The following is a 22,639-nucleotide window of genomic DNA, read 5'->3' as shown; positions in this document are numbered from 1 at the left end:
TTTTGGGGCCGCCCTCCATGAAGCTGCCTGGTGTTACAGCTGTTGCCTGGCAGGGGGAATTCGGCTAATTACCTCCCCTGTCCAGGAGGAGGCACTAGATGCTACCTGCATTTCCAAAACAACCCCCGACTTTCCATTGAAACCCGCAATATGAGACACTCTTTTGAAGAGACGCGGAGGGCTCCTAGGAGATATCAAGTACTGCAGACTTAAGACGGAACCTCCCCATAGTCAGAATTTCGGATCACGGCCGAGTGTGTGGGGGAGGTTTGGGGTCGCCTTCCACGCAGCTGCCTGGTCTCACAGGTGTTGCCCGGCAGGGTGTATTCTGCTAATTACCTCCCCTGTCCAGGGGGAGGCACTAGATGCTACCTGCATTTCCAGCCCAACCCCCGCATTTTCCTGGCAGCCCGCACTAGGAGACACTCGGGAAATACACGCGGTGAGCTCCTAGGTGATCCCAGGCGCTGTAGACAGAAGACGGAACCCCCCCACACTCAGAATTCCGGAAAACGGCCGAGTGGGTGGGGGAGGTTTAGGGTCGCACTCCACGCAGCTGCCAGGTGTCACAGGTGTTGCCTGGCAGGGGGAAGTCCGCTATTTAATTCCCCTGTTCAGGGGGAGGCACTAGATGCTACTTGCATTTCCAGCCGAAACCCCGCATATCCCCGGGAGCCCGCACAAGGAGACATTCGGGGAAGCCACGCGGAGGGCTCCTAGGATATCCCAGGCGCTGCAGACAGTAGACGGAACCTCCCCACATTCAGCATTAGGAAAGAAGGCCGAGTGTGTGGGGGAGTTTTGTGCCGCGCTCCACGCAGCTGCCTGGTGTCACAGGTGTTGCCTGGCAGGGGGATTTCCGCTAATTACCTCCCCAGTCCAGGAGGAGGCACTAGATACTACCTGCATTTCCAACACAAACCCCGCCTTTCCATTGAAGCCTGCACTGAGACAATCGGGGAAGACACGAGGACGGCTCCTAGGACATATCAGGCCCTGCAGACAGAAGACGGAACCTCCCCACACTCAGAATTCCGGATCACGTACCTGTGCGTGTGGGAGGTTTAGGGCCGCCGTCCACGAAGCTGCCTGGTTTCACAGGTGTTGCTTGGCAGGGGGATGTCCGCTAATTACCTCCCCTGTCCAGCGGGAGGCACTAGATGCTACCTGCATTTCCAGCCCAACACCCGCCTTTCCCCGGCAGCCAGCACTAGGAGAAACTCGAGGAATACACGCGGAGCGCTCCTAGGAGATCCCAGGCGCTGCAGACAGAAGACGGAACCTCCCCACACTCAGAATTTCGGAAAACGGCCGAGTGGTTGGGGGAGGATTAGGGACGCCCTCGACGCAGCTGGCGGGTGTCTTAGGTGTTGCCAGGCAGGGGGAAGTCCGCTAATTAACTCCCCTGTTCAGGGGGAGGCACTAGATGCTACTTGCATTTCCAGCTCAACCCCCGCCTATGCCCGGAGCCCGCACAAGGAGACATTCGGGGAAGACACGCGGAGGGCTCCTATGATATCTCAGGCGCTGCAGACAGAAGACGGAACCTCCCCACATTAAGAATTAGGAAAGACGGTCGAGTGTGTGGGGAATTTTCGGGCCAGATTCCACGAAGCTGCCTGGTGTCACAGGTGTTGTCTGGCAGGGGGATGTCCGCTAATTACCTCCCCTGTTCACGGTGAGGCACTAGATGCTACCTGCATTTCCAGCCCAACCCCCGCTTTTCCCCTGCAGCCCGCACTAGGAGACACTCGAGGAAGTCACGCTGACGGCTCCTAGGAGATCCCAGGCGCTGCAGAGGGAAAAAGGATCCTCCCCACACTCAGAATCCCCGAACACGGCCGAGTGTGTGGGGGAGGTTTGGGGCCGCCCTCCACGCAGCTACATGGTGTCACAGGTGGTGCCTGGCAGGGAGAAGTCCGCTAATTACCTCCCCATTCCAGGAGGAGGCAGCAGATGCTACCTGCATTTCCAGCCCAACCCCCATTTCCCTGGCAGCTCGCTGTAGGAGACAATCGGGGAAGACAGGTGGAGGGCTCTTAGGAGATCACAGGCGCTGCAGACAGAAGAGGGAACCTACCCACACTCAGAATTCCGGATCACGTACGAGTGAGTGGGAGAGGATTGGGGCCGCCCTCGACAAAGCTGCCTGGTGTCACAGGTGTTTCCTGGCAGGGGGAATTCCGCTAATTACCTCCCCTCTGCAGGGGGAGGCACTAGAAGCTAAATGAATTTCCACCCCAACCCCCGCCATTCCCCGGCATCTCGTACTAAGAGACACTACGGGAAGACACGCAGAGGGCTCCTAGGAGATCCCAGGCGCTGCAGACTGAAGACGGAACATCCCCACACTCAGAATTAAGGAATACGGCCGAGTGTGTAGGGGAGGTGGGGTCTCCCTCCACAGAACTGCCTCGTGTCACAGCTGTAGCCTGGAAGGTGGAAGTCCGCTAAAAACCTCTCCTGTCCAGGGGGAGGTACTAGATGCTACCTACATTTCCAAAACTAAACCCGCTTATCCATTGAAGCCCGCACTATGAGACACACGGGGAAGACACACGGAAGGCTCCAAGGAGATATCAGGCGCTACAGACAGAAGACGGATCCTCCACACACTCAGAATTCCGGATCACCGCCGAGTGGGTGGGGGAAGTTTTGGGTCACCCTTCACGCAGCTGCCTGGTGTCACAGGTGTTGCCTGGCAGGTGGTAGTCCACTAATTACCTCCCCTGTCCATGGGGAGGCACTAGATGCTACCTGCATTTCAAGCCCAACCCCCGCCTTTCCCCAGGAGCTCGCAATAGTAGACACTCGGGGAAGTCAGGCAGAGGGCTCCTAGGAGATCCCAGGCGCTGCCGACAGAAGAGAGAACCTACCCACACTAAGATTTCCGGATCACGTACGACTGTGTTTGGGAGGTTTAGGGCCGCCGTCCACGCAGCTGCCAGGTGTCACAGGTGTTGCCTGGCAGGGGGAATTCCGTTAAATACCTCCCCTGTTCAGGGGGAGGCACTAGATGCTACTTGTATTTCCAGCCCAACCCCCGCCTATCCCCGGGAGCCCGCACAAGGAGACATTCGGGGAAGACACGCGGAGGGCTCCTAGGATATCCCAGGTTCTGCAGACAGAAGACGGAACCTCCCCACACTCAGAATTCCGGAACAAGTCCGAGTGTGTGGGGGAGGTTTGGGGCCGCCCTCCCCCCAGCTGCCTGGTGTCACATGTATTGCATTGCAGGGGGAATTCTGCTAAATACCTCCCCTGTCCAGGAGGAGGTACTAGATGCTACCTGCATTTCGAGCCAAACCCCCGCCTTTCCATTGAATCCCGCACTTGGAGACACTCGGGAAAAACACACAGAGGGCTCCTAGGGGATCCCAGGCGCTGCAGACAAAAGACGGAACCTCCCAACACTCACAATTCCGGATCACGGCCGAGTGTGTGGGGGAGGTTTGGAGCCAATTTCCACGCAGCTGCCTGATGTCACAGGTGTTGCCTGGCAGGGGGAATTCCGTTAAATACCTCCCCTGTTCAGGGGGAGGCACTAGATGCTACTTGCATTTACAGCCCAACCCCCGCCTATCCCTGGGAGCCCGCACAAGGAGACATTCAGGGAAGACACGCGGAGGGCTCCTAGGATATCCCAGGTTCTGCAGACAGAAGACGGAACCTCCCCACACTCAGAATTCCGGAACAAGTCCGAGTGTGTGGGGGAGGTTTGGTGCCGCCCTCCCCCCAGCTGCCTGGTGTCACATGTGTTGAATTGCAGGGGGAATTCCGCTAATTACCTCCTCTGTCCAGGTGACGCACTAGATGCTACCTGCATTTCCAGCCCAACCCCCGCCATTCCCCGGCATCCCGCACTAGGAGACACTCGAGGAAATCAAGCGGAGGGCTCCTAGGAGATCCGAGGCGCTGCAGACAGAAAAAGGAACCTACATAAACTGAGAATTCCGCATCACGTACGAGTGAGTGGGGGAGGTTTGTGGCCGCCCTCCACGCAGCTGCCTGGTGTCACAATTGTTGCCTGGCAGGGGGAATTCCCCTAATTACCTCCCCTGTCCAGGGGGAGTCACTAGATGCTACCTGCATTTCCAGCATAACCCCCGAATTTCCCCTGCAGCACGCACTAGGAGACACTCGGTGAAGACACGCGGAGGGCTTCTAGGAGATCCAAGGCGCTGCAGACAGAAGACGGAAACTCCCCACACTCAGAATTCCGGATCACGTATTAGTGTGTGGGGGAGGTTTTCGGCCGACATCCACGCAGATGCCTTTTTCATAGTTGTTGCCTGGCAGGGGGAACTCCGCTAAATTCCTCCCCTCTCCAGGGGGAGGCACTAGATGCTACTTGCATTTCCAGCCCAACCCCCGCCTATCACCGGCAGCCCGCACTAGAAGACACTCGGGGAAGTCACGCGGAGGGCTCTTAAGAGATCCCAGGCGCTGCAGACTGAAGACGGAACATCACCACACTCAGAATTAAGGAATACGGCCGAGTGTGTAGGGGAGGTTGGGTCACCCTCCACCCAGCTGCCTCGTGTCACAGCTGTAGCATGGCAGGAGGAAGTCCGCTAAATACCACCACTGACCAGTGGGAGGCACTAGATGCTACCTATATTTCCAAAACTAACCCCGCTTATCCATTGAAGCCCGCACTATGAGACACTCTGGGAAGACACGTGGAGGGCTCCTAGGAGATATCAGGCGCTGCAGACAGAAGACGGAAACTCCACACACTCAGAATTCCGGATCACGGCCGAGTGGGTGGGGGAGGTTTGGGGCCGCCCTTCACGCAGCTGCCTGGTGTCACAGGTGTTGCCTGGCAGGGGGTAGTCTTCTAATTACCTCCCCTGTCCACTGGGAGGCACTAGATGCTACCTGCATTTCCAGCCAAAACCCCGCCTTTCCCCAGCAGACCACAATAGGTGACACTCGGGGAAGTCAGGCGCAGGGCTCCTAGGAGATCCCAGGCACTGCAGACAGATGAGTGAACCTACCCACACTAAGAATTCCGGATAACGTACGAGTGTGTTTGGGAGGTTTAGGGCCGTCGTCCACGCATCTGCCAGGTTTCACAAGTGTTGTTGGCAGGGGGAAGTCCGCTAATTACCTCCCCTGTCCAGGGGGAGGCACTAGATGCTACCTGCATTTCCAGGAAATCCCCCGCACTTCCCCGGCAGCCCGCACTATGAGACACTCGAGCAACACCCGCGGAGGGCTCCTAGGAGATCCCAGGTGCTGCAGAAAGAAGACGGAACCTCCCCACACTGAGAATTCCGGATCACGGCCGAGTGTGTGGGGGAGGTTTGGGGCCGCACTCCACGCAGCTGCCTGGTGTCACAGGTGTTGCCTGGCAGGGGAACGTCCGCTAATTACCTCCCCTGTCCAGGTGAAGGCACTAGATGCTACCTGCATTTCCAGCCCAACCGCCACATTTCCCCGGCAGCCCGCACTAGGAGAAACTCGAGGAAGTCACGCTGACGGCTACTAGGAGATCCCAGGCTCTGCAGACAGAAAACGGAACCTCCCCACACTCAGAATTCCGGATCACGGCCGAGTGTGTGGGGGAGGTTTGGGGCCGCCCTCCACGCAGCTACATGGTGTCACAGGTGGTGCCTGGCAGGGGAATTCCGCTAAATACCTCCCCATTCCAGGAGGAGGCAGCAGATGCTACCTGCATTTCCAGCCCAACTCCCGTTTCCCTGGTAGCACGCTGTAGGGGACAATCGGGAAAGACAGGCGGAGGGCTCCTAGGAGATCACAGGTGCTGCAGACAGAAGAGGGAACCTCCCCACACTCAGAATTCCGGATCACGGCCGAGTGTGTGGGGGAGGTTTAGGGCCGCCCTCCACGCAGCTGCCTGGTGTCACAGGTGTTTCCTGGCGGGGGGAATTCCGCTAATTACCTCCCCTCTGCAGGGGGAGGCACTAGAAGCTACCTGAATTTCCAGCCCAACCCCCGCCTTTCCCAGGCATGTTGCGCTAAGAGACACTACGGGAAGACACGCCGAGTGTTCCTAGGAGATCCCAGGCACTGCAGACTGATAACGGAACCTCCCCACACTCAGAATCCCGGAACACGGTCGAGTGTGTGGGGGAGGTTTGGGGCCGCATTCCACGCAGCTGCCTGGTTTCACAGGTTTTGCCTGGCAGGGGGAAGTCCGCTTATTACCTCCCCTGTCCTGGAGGAGGCACAAGATGCTACCTGCATTTCCAAAACAACCCCTGCTTTTCCATTGAAGCCCGCAGTAAGAGTACTCGGGAAATACACGCGATGGGCTCCTAGGAGATCCCAGGCGCTACAGACAGAAGACGGAACCTCCCCAATCTCAGAAACCAGGAAAAAGACCGAGTGGTTTGGGGAATTTTGGGGCCGCCCTCCATGCAGCTGCCTGGTGTCACAGCTGTTGCCTGGCAGGGGGAATTCGGCTAATTACCTCCCCTGTCCAGGAGGAGGCACTAGATACTACCTGCATTTCCAGCCCAACCCCCGCATTTTCCCGGCAGCCCGCACTAGGAGACACTCGGGGAATACACGCAGTGGGCTCCTAGGAGATCCCAGGCGCTGCAGACAGAAGACGGAACCTCCCCACACTCAGAATTCCGGAAAAAGGCCGAGTGGGTGGGGGAGGTTTAGGGACGCCCTTCACGCAGCTGCCTGGTGTCACAGATATTGCCTGGCATTGGGATGTCCGCTAATTACCTCCCCTGTCCAGGAGGAGGCACTAGATACTACCTAAATTTCCAACACTTTCCCGCCTTTCCATTGAAGCCCGCACTAGTAGACACTCGGGGAAGACACGAGGAGGGCTCCTAGGAGATCCCAGTCACTGCAGAGACAAAACGGAACCTCCCCACTCTCAGAATTCCGGATCATGGCCGAGTGTGTGGGTAAGTTTGGGGCCAGCTTCCACGCAGCTGCCTGGTGTCACTGGTGTTGCCTGGCAGGGGAATTTCCGCTAATTACCTCCACAGTCCAGGAAGAGGCACTAGATACTACCTGCATTTCCAACACAACCCCCGCCTTTCCATTGAAGCCCGCACTATGATACACTCGGGGAAGACACGAGGACGGCTCCTAGGATATATCAGGCGTTGCAGACAGAAGACGGAACCTCCCCACATTCAGAATTAAGAAACACGGCGAGTGTGTGGGGGAGTTTGGGGCCACCTTCCACGCAGCTGCCTGGTGTTACAGTTGTTGCCTGGCAGGGGAAATTTCGCTAATTACCTCCCCTGTCCAGGGGGAGGCACTAGATGCTACCTGAATTTCCAGCCTACCCCCGCATTTCCCCGGCAGCCCGCACTAGTAGACACTCAGGGAAGTCACGCGGATGGCTCCAAGAGATCCCATGCGCTGCAGACTGAAGACGGATCATCCCCACACTCAGAATTAAGGAATACGGCCGAGTGTGTAGGGGATGTGTGGTCGCCCTCCACCCATCTGCCTCGTGTCACAGCTGTAGCCTGGCTGGGGGAAGTCCGCTAAATACCTCCCCAGTCCAGGGGGAGGCACAAGTGCTACCTGCATTTCCAGGAAATCCCACGGTTTTCCCCGGCAGACCGCACTAGGAGACACTCGATCAACACACGCGGAGGGCTCCTAGGAGATCCCAGGCGCTGCAGACAGAAGACGGAACCTCGCCACACTGAGAATTCCGGATCACGGCCGAGTGTGTGGGGGAGGTTTGGGGCCGCACTCCACGCAGCTGCCTGGTGTCACAGGTGTTTCCTGGCAGGGGAAAGTCCGCTAATTACCTCCCCTGTCCAGGTGGAGGCACTAGATGCTACCTGCATTTCCAGCCCATACCCCGCCTTTCCCCGGCAGCCCGCAATAGGAGACACTCGAAGAAGTCACGCTGACGGCTCCTAGGAGAACCCAGGCGCTGCAGACAGAAAACGGAACCTCCCGACACTCAGAATCCCCAAATACTGCCGAGTGAGTGGGGGAGGTTTGGGGCCGCCCTCCACGCAGCTGCCTGGTGTCACAGGTGTTTCCTGGCAGGGGGAATTCCGCTAATTACCTCCCCCCTGCAGGGGGAGGCACTAGAAGCTACCTGCATTTCCAAAACAACCCCCGCTTTTCCATTGATGCCCGCAGTAAGAGTACTCGGGAAATACACGCGGTGGGCTCCTAGGAGATCCCAGGCGCTACAGACAGAAGACGGAACCTCCCCACACTCAGAAACCAGGAAAAAGACCGAGTGGTTTGGGGAGTTTTGGGGCCGCCCTCCATGAAGCTGCCTGGTGTTACAGCTGTTGCCTGGCAGGGGGAATTCGGCTAATTACCTCCCCTGTCCAGGAGGAGGCACTAGATGCTACCTGCATTTCCAAAACAACCTCCGACTTTCCATTGAAGCCCGCAATATGAGACACTCGGGGAAGACACGCGGAGGGCTCCTAGGAGATCCCAGGCGCTGCTGACAGAAGAGTGAACCTACCCACACTAAGATTTCCGGATCACGTACGACTTTGTTTGGGAGGTTTAGGGCCGCCGTCCACGCAGCTGCCAGGTGTCACAGGTGTTGCCTGGCAGGGGGAATTCCGTTAAATACCTCCCCTGTTCAGGGGGAGGCACTAGATGCTACTTGCCTTTCCAGCCCAACCCCCGCCTATCCCCGGGAGCCCGCACAAGGAGACATTCGGGGAAGACACGCGGAGGGCTCCTAGGATATCCCACGTTCTGCAGACAGAAGACGGAAACTCCCCACACTCAGAATTCCGGATCACGTATTAGTGTGTGGGGGAGGTTTTCGGCCGACATCCACGCAGATGCCTTTTTCATAGTTGTTGCCTGGCAGGGGGAACTCCGCTAAATTCCTCCCCTCTCCAGGGGGAGGCACTAGATGCTACATGCATTTCCAGCCCAACCCCCGCCTATCACCGGGGGCCCGCACTAAAAGACACTCGGGGAAGTAACGCGGAGGGCTCTTAGGAGATCCCAGGCGCTGCAGACTGAAGACGGAACATCCCCACACTCAGAATTAAGGAATACGGCCGAGTGTGTAGGGGATGTGTGGTCGCCCTCCACCCATCTGCCTCGTGTCACAGCTGTAGCCTGGCTGGGGGAAGTCCGCTAAATACCTCCCCAGTCCAGGGGGAGGCACAAGTGCTACCTGCATTTCCAGGAAATCCCACGGTTTTCCCCGGCAGACCGCACTAGGAGACACTCGATCAACACACGCGGAGGGCTCCTAGGAGATCCCAGGCGCTGCAGACAGAAGACGGAACCTCCCCACACTGAGAATTCCGGATCACGGCCGAGTGTGTGGGGGAGGTTTGGGGCCGCACTCCACGCAGCTGCCTGGTGTCACAGGTGTTTCCTGGCAGGGGAAAGTCCGCTAATTACCTCCCCTGTCCAGGTGGAGGCACTAGATGCTACCTGCATTTCCAGCCCATACCCCGCCTTTCCCCGGCAGCCCGCAATAGGAGACACTCGAAGAAGTCACGCTGACGGCTCCTAGGAGAACCCAGGCGCTGCAGACAGAAAACGGAACCTCCCGACACTCAGAATCCCCAAATACTGCCGAGTGAGTGGGGGAGGTTTGGGGCCGCCCTCCACGCAGCTGCCTGGTGTCACAGGTGTTTCCTGGCAGGGGGAATTCCGCTAATTACCTCCCCCCTGCAGGGGGAGGCACTAGAAGCTACCTGCATTTCCAAAACAACCCCCGCTTTTCCATTGATGCCCGCAGTAAGAGTACTCGGGAAATACACGCGGTGGGCTCCTAGGAGATCCCAGGCGCTACAGACAGAAGACGGAACCTCCCCACACTCAGAAACCAGGAAAAAGACCGAGTGGTTTGGGGAGTTTTGGGGCCGCCCTCCATGAAGCTGCCTGGTGTTACAGCTGTTGCCTGGCAGGGGGAATTCGGCTAATTACCTCCCCTGTCCAGGAGGAGGCACTAGATGCTACCTGCATTTCCAAAACAACCCCCGACTTTCCATTGAAGCCCGCAATATGAGACACTCGGGGAAGACACGCGGAGGGCTCCTAGGAGATCCCAGGCGCTGCTGACAGAAGAGTGAACCTACCCACACTAAGATTTCCGGATCACGTACGACTTTGTTTGGGAGGTTTAGGGCCGCCGTCCACGCAGCTGCCAGGTGTCACAGGTGTTGCCTGGCAGGGGGAATTCCGTTAAATACCTCCCCTGTTCAGGGGGAGGCACTAGATGCTACTTGCCTTTCCAGCCCAACCCCCGCCTATCCCCGGGAGCCCGCACAAGGAGACATTCGGGGAAGACACGCGGAGGGCTCCTAGGATATCCCACGTTCTGCAGACAGAAGACGGAACCTCCCCACACTCAGAATTCCGGGACAAGTCCGAGTGTGAGGGGGAGGTTTGGTGCCGCCCTCCCCCCAGCTGCCTGGTGTCACATGTGTTGAATTGCAGGGGGAATTCCGCTAATTACCTCCTCTGTCCAGGTGACGCACTAGATGCTACCTGCATTTCCAGCCCAACCCCCGCCATTCCCCGGCATCCCGCACTAGGAGACACTCGAGGAAATCAAGCGGAGGGCTCCTAGGAGATCCGAGGCGCTGCAGACAGAAAAGGGAACCTACATAAACTGAGAATTCCGGATCACGTACGAGTGAGTGGTGGAGGTTTGTGGCCGCCCTCCACGCAGCTGCCTGGTGTCACAGTTGTTGCCTGGCAGGGGAATTCCCCTAATTACCTCCCCTGTCCAGGGGGAGTCACTAGATGCTACCTGCATTCCCAGCATAACCCCCGAATTTCCCCTGCAGCACGCACTAGGAGACACTCGGTGAAGACACGCGGAGGGCTTCTAGGAGATCCAAGGCGCTGCAGACAGAAGACGGAAACTCCCCACACTCAGAATTCCGGATCACGTATTAGTGTGTGGGGGAGGTTTTCGGCCGACATCCACGCAGATGCCTTTTTCATAGTTGTTGCCTGGCAGGGGGAACTCCGCTAAATTCCTCCCCTCTCCAGGGGGAGGCACTAGATGCTACATGCATTTCCAGCCCAACCCCCGCCTATCACCGGGGGCCCGCACTAAAAGACACTCGGGGAAGTCACGCGGAGGGCTCTTAGGAGATCCCAGGCGCTGCAGACTGAAGACGGAACATCCCCACACTCAGAATTAAGGAATACGGCCGAGTGTGTAGGGGATGTGTGGTCGCCCTCCACCCATCTGCCTCGTGTCACAGCTGTAGCCTGGCTGGGGGAAGTCCGCTAAATACCTCCCCAGTCCAGGGGGAGGCACAAGTGCTACCTGCATTTCCAGGAAATCCCACGGTTTTCCCCGGCAGACCGCACTAGGAGACACTCGATCAACACACGCGGAGGGCTCCTAGGAGATCCCAGGCGCTGCAGACAGAAGACGGAACCTCCCCACACTGAGAATTCCGGATCACGGCCGAGTGTGTGGGGGAGGTTTGGGGCCGCACTCCACGCAGCTGCCTGGTGTCACAGGTGTTTCCTGGCAGGGGAAAGTCCGCTAATTACCTCCCCTGTCCAGGTGGAGGCACTAGATGCTACCTGCATTTCCAGCCCATACCCCGCCTTTCCCCGGCAGCCCGCAATAGGAGACACTCGAAGAAGTCACGCTGACGGCTCCTAGGAGAACCCAGGCGCTGCAGACAGAAAACGGAACCTCCCGACACTCAGAATCCCCAAATACTGCCGAGTGAGTGGGGGAGGTTTGGGGCCGCCCTCCACGCAGCTGCCTGGTGTCACAGGTGTTTCCTGGCAGGGGGAATTCCGCTAATTACCTCCCCCCTGCAGGGGGAGGCACTAGAAGCTACCTGCATTTCCAAAACAACCCCCGCTTTTCCATTGATGCCCGCAGTAAGAGTACTCGGGAAATACACGCGGTGGGCTCCTAGGAGATCCCAGGCGCTACAGACAGAAGACGGAACCTCCCCACACTCAGAAACCAGGAAAAAGACCGAGTGGTTTGGGGAGTTTTGGGGCCGCCCTCCATGAAGCTGCCTGGTGTTACAGCTGTTGCCTGGCAGGGGGAATTCGGCTAATTACCTCCCCTGTCCAGGAGGAGGCACTAGATGCTACCTGCATTTCCAAAACAACCTCCGACTTTCCATTGAAGCCCGCAATATGAGACACTCGGGGAAGACACGCGGAGGGCTCCTAGGAGATCCCAGGCGCTGCTGACAGAAGAGTGAACCTACCCACACTAAGATTTCCGGATCACGTACGACTTTGTTTGGGAGGTTTAGGGCCGCCGTCCACGCAGCTGCCAGGTGTCACAGGTGTTGCCTGGCAGGGGGAATTCCGTTAAATACCTCCCCTGTTCAGGGGGAGGCACTAGATGCTACTTGCCTTTCCAGCCCAACCCCCGCCTATCCCCGGGAGCCCGCACAAGGAGACATTCGGGGAAGACACGCGGAGGGCTCCTAGGATATCCCACGTTCTGCAGACAGAAGACGGAAACTCCCCACACTCAGAATTCCGGATCACGTATTAGTGTGTGGGGGAGGTTTTCGGCCGACATCCACGCAGATGCCTTTTTCATAGTTGTTGCCTGGCAGGGGGAACTCCGCTAAATTCCTCCCCTCTCCAGGGGGAGGCACTAGATGCTACTTGCATTTCCAGCCCAACCCCCGCCATTCCCCGGCATCCCGCACTAGGAGACACTCGAGGAAATCAAGCGGAGGGCTCCTAGGAGATCCGAGGCGCTGCAGACAGAAAAGGGAACCTACATAATCTGAGAATTCCGGATCACGTACGAGTGAGTGGTGGAGGTTTGTGGCCGCCCTCCACGCAGCTGCCTGGTGTCACAGTTGTTGCCTGGCAGGGGAATTCCCCTAATTACCTCCCCTGTCCAGGGGGAGTCACTAGATGCTACCTGCATTCCCAGCATAACCCCCGAATTTCCCCTGCAGCACGCACTAGGAGACACTCGGTGAAGACACGCGGAGGGCTTCTAGGAGATCCAAGGCGCTGCAGACAGAAGACGGAAACTCCCCACACTCAGAATTCCGGATCACGTATTAGTGTGTGGGGGAGGTTTTCGGCCGACATCCACGCAGATGCCTTTTTCATAGTTGTTGCCTGGCAGGGGGAACTCCGCTAAATTCCTCCCCTCTCCAGGGGGAGGCACTAGATGCTACATGCATTTCCAGCCCAACCCCCGCCTATCACCGGGGGCCCGCACTAAAAGACACTCGGGGAAGTAACGCGGAGGGCTCTTAGGAGATCCCAGGCGCTGCAGACTGAAGACGGAACATCCCCACACTCAGAATTAAGGAATACAGCCGAGTGTGTAGGGGAGGTGTGGTCACCCTCCACCCAGCTGCCTCGTGTAACAGCTGTAGCATGGCAGGAGGAAGTCCGCTAAATACCACCACTGTCCAGTGGGAGGCACTAGATGCTACCTACATTTCCAAAACTAACCCCGCTTATCCATTGAAGCTCGCACTATGAGAAACTCTGGGAAGACACGTGGAGGACTCCTAGGAGATCCCAGGCACTGCAGACATATGAGTGAACCTACCCACACTAAGAATTCCGGATAACGTACGAGTGTGTTTGGGAGGTTTAGGGCCGCCGTCCACGCATCTGCCAAGTTTCACAAGTGTTGTTGGCAGGGGGAAGTCCGCTAATTACCTCCCCTGACCAGGGGGAGGCACTAGATGCTACCTGCATTTCCAGGAAATCACCCGCACTTCCCCGGCAGCCCGCACTATGAGACACTCGAGCAACACCCGCGGAGGGCTCCTAGGAGATCCCAGGTGCTGCAGAAAGAAGACGGAACCTCCCCACACTGAGAATTCCGGATCACGGCCGAGTGTGTGGGGGAGGTTTGGGGCCGCACTCCACGCAGCTGCCTGGTGTCACAGGTGTTGCCTGGCATGGGAACGTCCGCTAATTACCTCCCCTGTCCAGGTGAAGGCACTAGATGCTACCTGCATTTCCAGCCCAACCGCCACATTTCCCCGGCAGCCCGCACTAGGAGAAACTCGAGGAAGTCACGCTGACGGCTACTAGGAGATCCCAGGCGCTGCAGACAGAAAACGGAACCACCCCACACTCAGAATCCCGGAACACGGCCGAGTGTGTGGGGGAGGTTTGGGGCCGCCCTCCACGCAGTTGCCTGGTGTCACAGGTGTTGCCTGGCAGGGGAAAGTCCGCTAAATACCACCCCTGTCCATGGTGAGGCACTAGATGCTTCCTACATTTCCAAAACTAACTCCGCTTATCCATTGAAGCCCGCACTATGAGACACTCGGTGAAGACACACGGAATGATCCTAGGAGATATCAGGCGCTGCAGACAGAAGACGGAACCTCCACACACTCAGAATTCCGGATCACGGCCGAGTGGGTGGGGGAGGTTTGGGGCCGCCCTTCACGCAGCTGCCTGGTGTCACAGGTGTTTCCTGGCAGGGGGAATTCCGCTAATTACCTCCCCTGTCCAGGAGGAGGCACTAGATGCTACCTGCATTTCCAAAAAAACCTCACATTTCCATTGGAGGCCGCACTAGGAGACACTCGGGGAAGACACGTGGAGGGCTCCTAGTAGATATCAGGCGCTGCATACAGAAGAGGGTACCTACCCACACTCAGAATTCCGGATCACTGCCGAGTGTGCGGGGGAGCTTTGGGTCCGCTCTCCACGGAGCTGCCTGGTGTCACAGGTTAGCCTGGCAGGGAGAAGTCCGGTAAATTCCTCCCCTGTCCAGGTGGAGGCACTAGATGCTACCTGCATTCCAGCCCAACCCCCGCATTTCCCTGGCAGCCTGCAGTAGGAGACACTCGAGGAAGTCACGCGGACTGCTCCTAGGAGATCCCAGGCGCTGCAGACAGAAGAGGGAACCTACCCAGTCTAAGAATTCAGGATCACGTACGAGTGAGTGGGGGAGGTTTGAGGCCGCGCTCTACGCAGCTACCTGGTGTCACAGTTTTTCCCTGACAGGGGGAAGTCCGCTAATTATCTCCCCTGTCCAGGGGGAGGCACTAGAAGCTACCTGCTTTTCCAACACAACCCCCACGTTTCCATTGAAGCCCGCTCTAGGAGACACTCGGGGAAGACACGCAGAGGGCTCCTAGGAGATCCCAGGCGCTGCAGACTGAAGACGGAACATCCCCACACTCAGAATTAAGGAATACGGCCGAGTGTGTAGGGGAGGTGAGGTCACCTCCACACAGCTGCCTCGTGTCACAGCTGTAGCCTGGCAGGGGGAAGTCCGCTAATTTCCTCCCCTGTCCTGTGGGAGGCACTAGATGTTACCTGCATTTCCAGCCTAACCCCCGCATTTTCCTGGCAGCCCGCACTAGGAGACACTCGGGGAAGACACGCAGAGGGCTCCTAGGAGATCCAAGGCGCTGCAGACAGAAGACGGAAACTCCCCACACTCAGAATTCCGGATCACGTATTAGTGTGTGGGGGAGGTTTTCGGCCGACCTCCATGCAGATGCCTGGTTCAAAGTTGTTGCCTGGCAGGGTGAACTCCGCTAATTTCCTCCCCTGTTCAGGGGGAGGCACTAGATGCTACCTGCATTTCCAGGAAATACCCCGCATTTCCCCGGCAGCCCGCACTAGGAGACACTCGAGGAAGTCACGCTGACGGCTCCTAGGAGATCCCAGGCGCTGCAGAGAGAAAACGGATCCTACCCACACTCAGAATCCCCGAACACGACCGAGTGTGTGGGGGAGGTTTGGGGCCGCCCACCACGCAGCGGCCTGGTGTCACAGGTGTTGCCTGGCAGGGGGAAGTCCGATAATTACCTCCCCATTCCAGGATTAGGCAGAAGATGCTACCTGCATTTCCAGCCCAACCCCCGTTTCCCTGGCAGCTCGCTGTAGGAGACAATCGGGGAAGACAGGCGGAGGGCTCCTAGGAGATCACAGGCGCTGCAAACAGAAGAGGGAACCTACCCACACTCAGAATTCCGGATCACGTACGGGTGAGTGGGAGAGGATTGGGGCCGCCCTCGACGCAGATGCCTGGTGTCACAGGTGTTTCCTGGCGGGGGGAATTCCGCTAATTACCTCCCCTCTGCAGGGGGAGGCACTAGAAGCTACCTGAATTTCCAGCCTAACCCCCGCCTTTCCATTGAAGCCCGCAATATGAGACACTCGGGGAAGACACGCGGAGGGCTCCTAGGAGATATCAGGCACTGCAGATATAAGACGGAACCTCCCCACAGTCAGAATTCCGGATCACGGCCGAGTGTGTGGGGGAGGTTTGGGGCCGCCCTCCACGCAGCTGCCTGGTGTCACAGGTTTTGCCTGGCAAGGGGAAGTCCGCTTATTACCTCCCCTTTCCTGGAGGAGGCACTAGATGCTACCTGCATTTCCAAAACAACCCCCACTTTTCCGTTGAAGCCCGCAGTAAGAGTACTCGGGAAATACACGCGGTGGGCTCCTTGGAGATCCCAGGCGCTACAGACAGAAGACGGAATCTCCCCACACTCAGAAACCAGGAAAAAAACCGAGTGGGTTGGGGAGTTTTGGGGCCGCCCTCCATGCAGCTGCCTGGTGTCACAGCTTTTACCTTGCAGGGGGAATTCGGCTAATTACCTCCCCTGTCCAGGAGGAGGCACTTGATGCTACCTGCATTTCCAAAACTAACCCCGCTTATCCATTGAAGCCCGCAATATGAGACACTCGGGGAAGAAACGCGGAGGGCTCCTAGGAGATATCAGGCGCTGCAGACAGAAGACGGAACCTCCACACACTCAGAATTCCGGATCACGGCCGAGTGGGTAGGGGAGGTTTGGGGCCGCACTCCACGCAGCTGCCTGGTGTCACAAGTGTTGTCTGGCAGGGGGAAGTCCGCTAATTACCTCCCATGTCCAGTGGGAGGCACTAGATGCTACCTGCATTTCCAGGAAATCCCCCGCATTTCCCCGGCAGCCCGCACAAGGAGACATTCGGGGAAGACACGCGGAGGGCTCCTAGGATATCCCAGGTTCTGCAGACAGAAGACGGAATCTCCCCACACTCAGAATTCCGGAACATGTCCGAGTGTGTGGGGGAGGTTTGGGGCCGCCCTCCCCCAGCTGCCTGGTGTCACATGTATTGCATTGCAGGGGGAATTCTCCTATATACCTCCCCTGTCCAGGAGGAGGTACTAGATGCTACCTGCATTTCGAGCCAAACCCCCGCCTTTCCATTGAATCCCGCACTTGGAGACACTCGGGGAAAACACACAGAGGGCTCCTAGGGGATCCCAGGCGCTGCAGACAGAAAAGGGAACCTACCCAAACTAAGAATTCCGGATCACGTACGAGTGAGTGGGGGAGGTTTGTGGCCGCCCTCCACGCAGCTGCCTGGTGTCACAGTTGTTGCCTGGCAGGGGGAATTCCCCTAATTACCTCCCCTGTCCAGGGGGAGTCACTAGATGCTACCTGCATTTCCAGCATAACCCCCGAATTTCCCCTGCAGCACGCACTAGGAGACACTCGGTGAAGACACGCGGAGGGCTCCTAGGATATCCCAGGTTCTGCAGACAGAAGACGGAACCTCCCCACACTCAGAATTCCGGAACAAGTCCGAGTGTGTGGGGGAGGTTTGGTGCCGCCCTTCCCCCAGCTACCTGGTGTCACATGTGTTGAATTGCAGGGGGAATTCCGCTAATTACCTCCTCTGTCCAAGTGACGCACTAGATGCTACCTGCATTTCCAGCCCAACCCCCGCCATTCCCCGGCATCCCGCACTAGTAGACACTCGAGGAAGTCAAGCGGAGGGCTCCTAGGAGATCCGAGGCGCTGCAGACAGAAAAGGGAACCTACCCAAACTGAGAATTCCGGATCACGTACGAGTGAGTGGGGGAGGTTTGTGGCCGCCCTCCACGCAGCTGCCTGGTGTCACAGTTGTTGCCTGGCAGGGGGAATTCCCCTAATTACCTCCCCTGTCCAGGGGGAGGCACTAGATGCTACTTGCATTTCCAGCCCAACCCCCGCCTATCACCGGGAGCCCGCACTAGAATACACTCGGGGAAGTCACGCGGAGGGCTGTTAGGAGATCCCAGGCGCTGTAGACTGAAGACGGAACATCCCCACACTCAGAATTAAGGAATACGTCCGAGTGTGTAGGGGAGGTGGGGTCACCCTCCACCCAGCTGCCTCGTGTCACAACTGTAGCATGGCAGGAGGAAGTCCGCTAAATACCACCACTGTCCAGTGGGAGGCACTAGATGCTACCTACATTTCCAAAACTAACCCCGCTTATCCATTGAAGCCCGCACTATGAGACACTCTGGGAAGATACGTGGAGGGCTCCTAGGAGATATCAGGCGCTGCAGACAGAAGACGGAAACTCCACACACTCAGAATTCCGGATCACGGCCGAGTGGGTGGGGGAAGTTTGGGGCCGCCCTTCACGCAGCTGCCTGGTGTCACTGGTGTTTCCTGGCAGGGGGTAGTCTGCTAAATACCTCCTCTGTCCATGGGGAGGCACTAGATGCTACCAGCATTTCCAGACAAAACCCCGCCTTTCCCCAGCAGACCACAATAGGTGACACTCGGGGAAGTCAGGCGGAGAGCTCCTAGGAGATCCCAGGCACTGCAGACAGATGAGTGAACCTACCCACACTAAGAATTCCGGATAACGTACGAGTGTGTTTGGGAGGTTTAGGGCCGCCGTCCACGCATCTGCCAAGTTTCACAAGTGTTGTTGGCAGGGGGAAGTCCGCTAATTCCCTCCCCTGTCCAGGGGGAGGCACTAGATGCTACCTGCATTTCCAGGAAATCCCCCGCACTTCCCCGGCAGCCCGCAATATGAGACACTCGAGCAACACCCGCGGAGGGCTCCTAGGAGATCCCAGGTGCTGCAGAAAGAAGACGGAACCTCCCCACACTTAGAATTCCGGATCACGGCCGAGTGTGTGGGGGGAGGTTTGGGGCCGCACTCCACGCAGCTGCCTGGTGTCACAGGTGTTGCCTGGCAGGGGAACGTCCGCTAATTACCTCCCCTGTCCAGGTGAAGGCACTAGATGCTACCTGCATTTCCAGCCCAACCGCCACATTTCCCCGGCAGCCCGCACTAGGAGAAACTCGAGGAAGTCACGCTGACGGCTACTAGGAGATCCCAGGCGCTGCAGACAGAAAACGGAACCACCCCACACTCAGAATCCCGGAACACGGCCGAGTGTGTGGGGGAGGTTTGGGGCCGCCCTTCACGCATCTGCCTGGTGTCACAGGTGTTTCCTAGCAGGGGGAATTCTGCTAATTACCTCCCCTGTCCAGGAGGAGGCACTAGATGCTACCTGCATTTCCAAAAAAACCTCGCATTTCCATTGAAGCCCGCACTAGGAGACACTCGGGGAAGACACGCGGAGGGCTCCTAGTAGATATCAGGCGCTGCATACAGAAGAGGGTACCTACCCACACTCAGAATTCCGGATCACTGCCGAGTGTGCGGGGGAGCTTTGGGTCCGCTCTCCACGGAGCTGCCTGGTGTCACAGGTTAGCCTGGCAGGGAGAAGTCCGGTAATTTCCTCCCCTGTCCAGGTGGAGGCACTAGATGCTACCTGCATTCCAGCCCAACCCCCGCATTTCCCTGGCAGCCCGCAGTAGGAGACACTCGAGGAAGTCACGGGGACTGCTCCTAGGAGATCCCAGGCGCTGCAGACAGAAGAGGGAACCTACCCACTCTAAGAATTCAGGATCACGTACGAGTGAGTGGGGGAGGTTTGAGGCCGCGCTCTACGCAGCTACCTGGTGTCACAGTTTTTCCCTGGCTGGGGGAAGTCCGCTAAATATCTCCCCTGTCCAGGGGGAGGCACTAGAAGCTACCTGCTTTTCCAACACAACCCCCACGTTTCCATTGAAGCCCGCTCTAGGAGACACTCGGGGAAGACACGCAGAGGGCTCCTAGGAGATCCCAGGCGCTGCAGACAGAAAACGGAAACTTCCCACACTCAGAATTCCGGATCACGTATTAGTGTGTGGGGGAGGTTTTCGGCCGACCTCCATGCAGATGCCTGGTTCAAAGTTGTTGCCTGGCAGGGTGAACTCCGCTAATTTCCTCCCCTGTTCAGGGGGAGGCACTAGATGCTACCTGCATTTCCAGGAAATACCCCGCATTTCCCCGGCAGCCCGCACTAGGAGACACTCGAGGAAGTCACGCTGACGGCTCCTAGGAGATCCCAGGCGCTGCAGAGAGAAAACGGATCCTACCCACACTCAGAATCCCCGAACACGACCGAGTGTGTGGGGGAGGTTTGGGGCCGCCCACCACGCAGCGGCCTGGTGTCACAGGTGTTGCCTGGCAGGGGGAAGTCCGATAATTACCTCCCCATTCCAGGATTAGGCAGAAGATGCTACCTGCATTTCCAGCCCAACCCCCGTTTCCCTGGCAGCTCGCTGTAGGAGACAATCGGGGAAGACAGGCGGAGGGCTCCTAGGAGATCACAGGCGCTGCAGACAGAAAAGGGAACCTACCCACACTCAGAATTCCGGATCACGTACGGGTGAGTGGGAGAGGATTGGGGCCGCCCTCGACGCAGCTGCCTGGTGTCACAGGTGTTTCCTGGCGGGGGGAATTCCGCTAATTACCTCCCCTCTGCAGGGGGAGGCACTAGAAGCTACCTGAATTTCCAGCCTAACCCCTGCCTTTCGATTGAAGCCCGCAATATGAGACACTCGGGGAAGACACGCGGAGGGCTCCTAGGAGATATCAGGCACTGCAGATATAAGACGGAACCTCCCCACAGTCAGAATTCCAGATCACGGCCGAGTGTGTGGGGGAGTTTTGGGGACACCCTCCACGCAGCTGCCTGGTGTCACAGGTTTTGCCTGGCAAGGGGAAGTCCGCTTATTACCTCCCCTGTCCTGGAGTAGGCACTAGATGCTACCTGCATTTCCAAAACAACCCCCACTTTTCCGTTGAAGCCCGCAGTAAGAGTACTCGGGAAATACACGCGGTGGGCTCCTTGGAGATCCCAGGCGCTACAGACAGAAGACGGAATCTCCCCACACTCAGAAACCAGGAAAAACACCGAGTGGGTTGGGGAGTTTTGGGGCCGCCCTCCATGCAGCTGCCTGGTGTCACAGCTTTTGCCTGGCAGGGGGAATTCGGCTAATTACCTCCCCTGTCCAGGAGGAGGCACTAGATGCTACCTGCATTTCCAACACAACCCCCAAAATTCCATTGAAGCCCGCAATATGAGACACTCGGGGAAGACACGCGGAGGGCTCCTAGGAAATATCAGGCACTGCAAACATAAGACGGAACCTCCCCACAGTCTGAATTCCGGATCACGGCCGAGTGCGTGGGGGAGGTTTGGGGCCGCCTTCCACGCAGCTGCCTGGTCTCACAGCTTTTGCCTGGCAGGGTGTATTCCGCTAATTACCACCCCTATCCAGGTGGAGGCACTAGATGCTACTTGCATTTCCAGCCCAACCCCAGCCTATCCCCGGGATCCCGCAATAGAATACACTCAGGGAAGTCACGCGGAGGGCTCCTAGGAGATCCCAGGCGCTGCAGACAGAAGACGGAACCTCCCCACATTCAGAATCCCGGAACACGGCCGAGTGTGTGGGGGAGTATTAGGGACACCCTCCACGCAGGTGACTGGTGTCACCTTTGTTGCGTGGCAGGGGGAATTCCGCTAATTACCTCCCCCGTCCAGGGGGAGGCACTAGATGCTACCTGCATTTCCAGCCTACCCCCGCAATTCCCCCGGCAGCCCGCACTAGTAGACACTCGGGGAAGTCACGCGGAGGGCTCCTAGGAGATCCCAGGCGCTGCAGACAGAAGACGGAACATCCCCACACTCAGAATTAAGGAATATGGCCGAGTGTGAAGGGGAGGTGAGGTCACCCTCCACACAGCTGCCTCGTGTCACAGCTGTAGCCTGGAAGGGGGAAGTCCGCTAAATAGCTCCCCTGTCCAGGGGGAGGCACTAGATGCTACCTACATTTCCAAAACTAACCCCGCTTATCCATTGAAGCCCGCACTATGAGACACTCGGTGAAGACACGCGGAAGGATCCTAGGAGATATCAGGCGCTGCAGACAGAAGACGGAACCTCCCCACACTCAGAATTCCGGATCACGGCCGAGTGGGTGGGGGAGGTTTGGGGCCGCCCTTCACGCAGCTGCCTGGTGTCACAGGTTTTGCCTGGCAGGGGGTATTCCTCTAATTACCTCCCCTGTCCATGGGGAGGCACTTGATGCTACCTTCATTTCCAGCCCACCCACGCCTTTCCCCAGCAGCCCGCAATAGGAGACACTCGGGAAAGTCAGGCGGACATCTCCTAGGAGATCCCAGGCGCTGCAGAAAGTATAGGGAACCTACCCACACTGAGAATTCCGGATCACGTACGAGTGTGTTTGGAAGGTTTAGGGCCGCCGTCCACGCACCTGCCAGGTGTCAAAAGTGTTGTCTGGCAAGGGGAAGTCCGCTAATTACCTCCCCTGTCCAGTGGTAGGCACTAGATGCTCCCTGCATTTCGAGCCATACCCCTGCCTTTCCATTGAATCCCGCACTTGGAGACACTCGGGGAAGACACGCGGAGGGCTCCTAGGAGATCCCAGGCGCTGCAGACAAAAGACGGAACCCTCCCAAAACTCACAATTCCGGATCACGGCCGAGTGTGTGGGGGAGGTTTGGGGCCGCCCTTCACGCAGCTGCCTGGTGTCACAGGTGTTTCCTAGCAGGGGGAATTCTGCTAATTACCTCCCCTGTCCAGGAGGAGGCACTA

The sequence above is a fragment of the Camelus ferus genome, chromosome 32 (assembly GCF_009834535.1).
Source record: "Camelus ferus isolate YT-003-E chromosome 32, BCGSAC_Cfer_1.0, whole genome shotgun sequence".
NCBI lineage: Eukaryota > Metazoa > Chordata > Mammalia > Artiodactyla > Camelidae > Camelus > Camelus ferus.
This window is presented reverse-complemented; position numbering follows the sequence as displayed.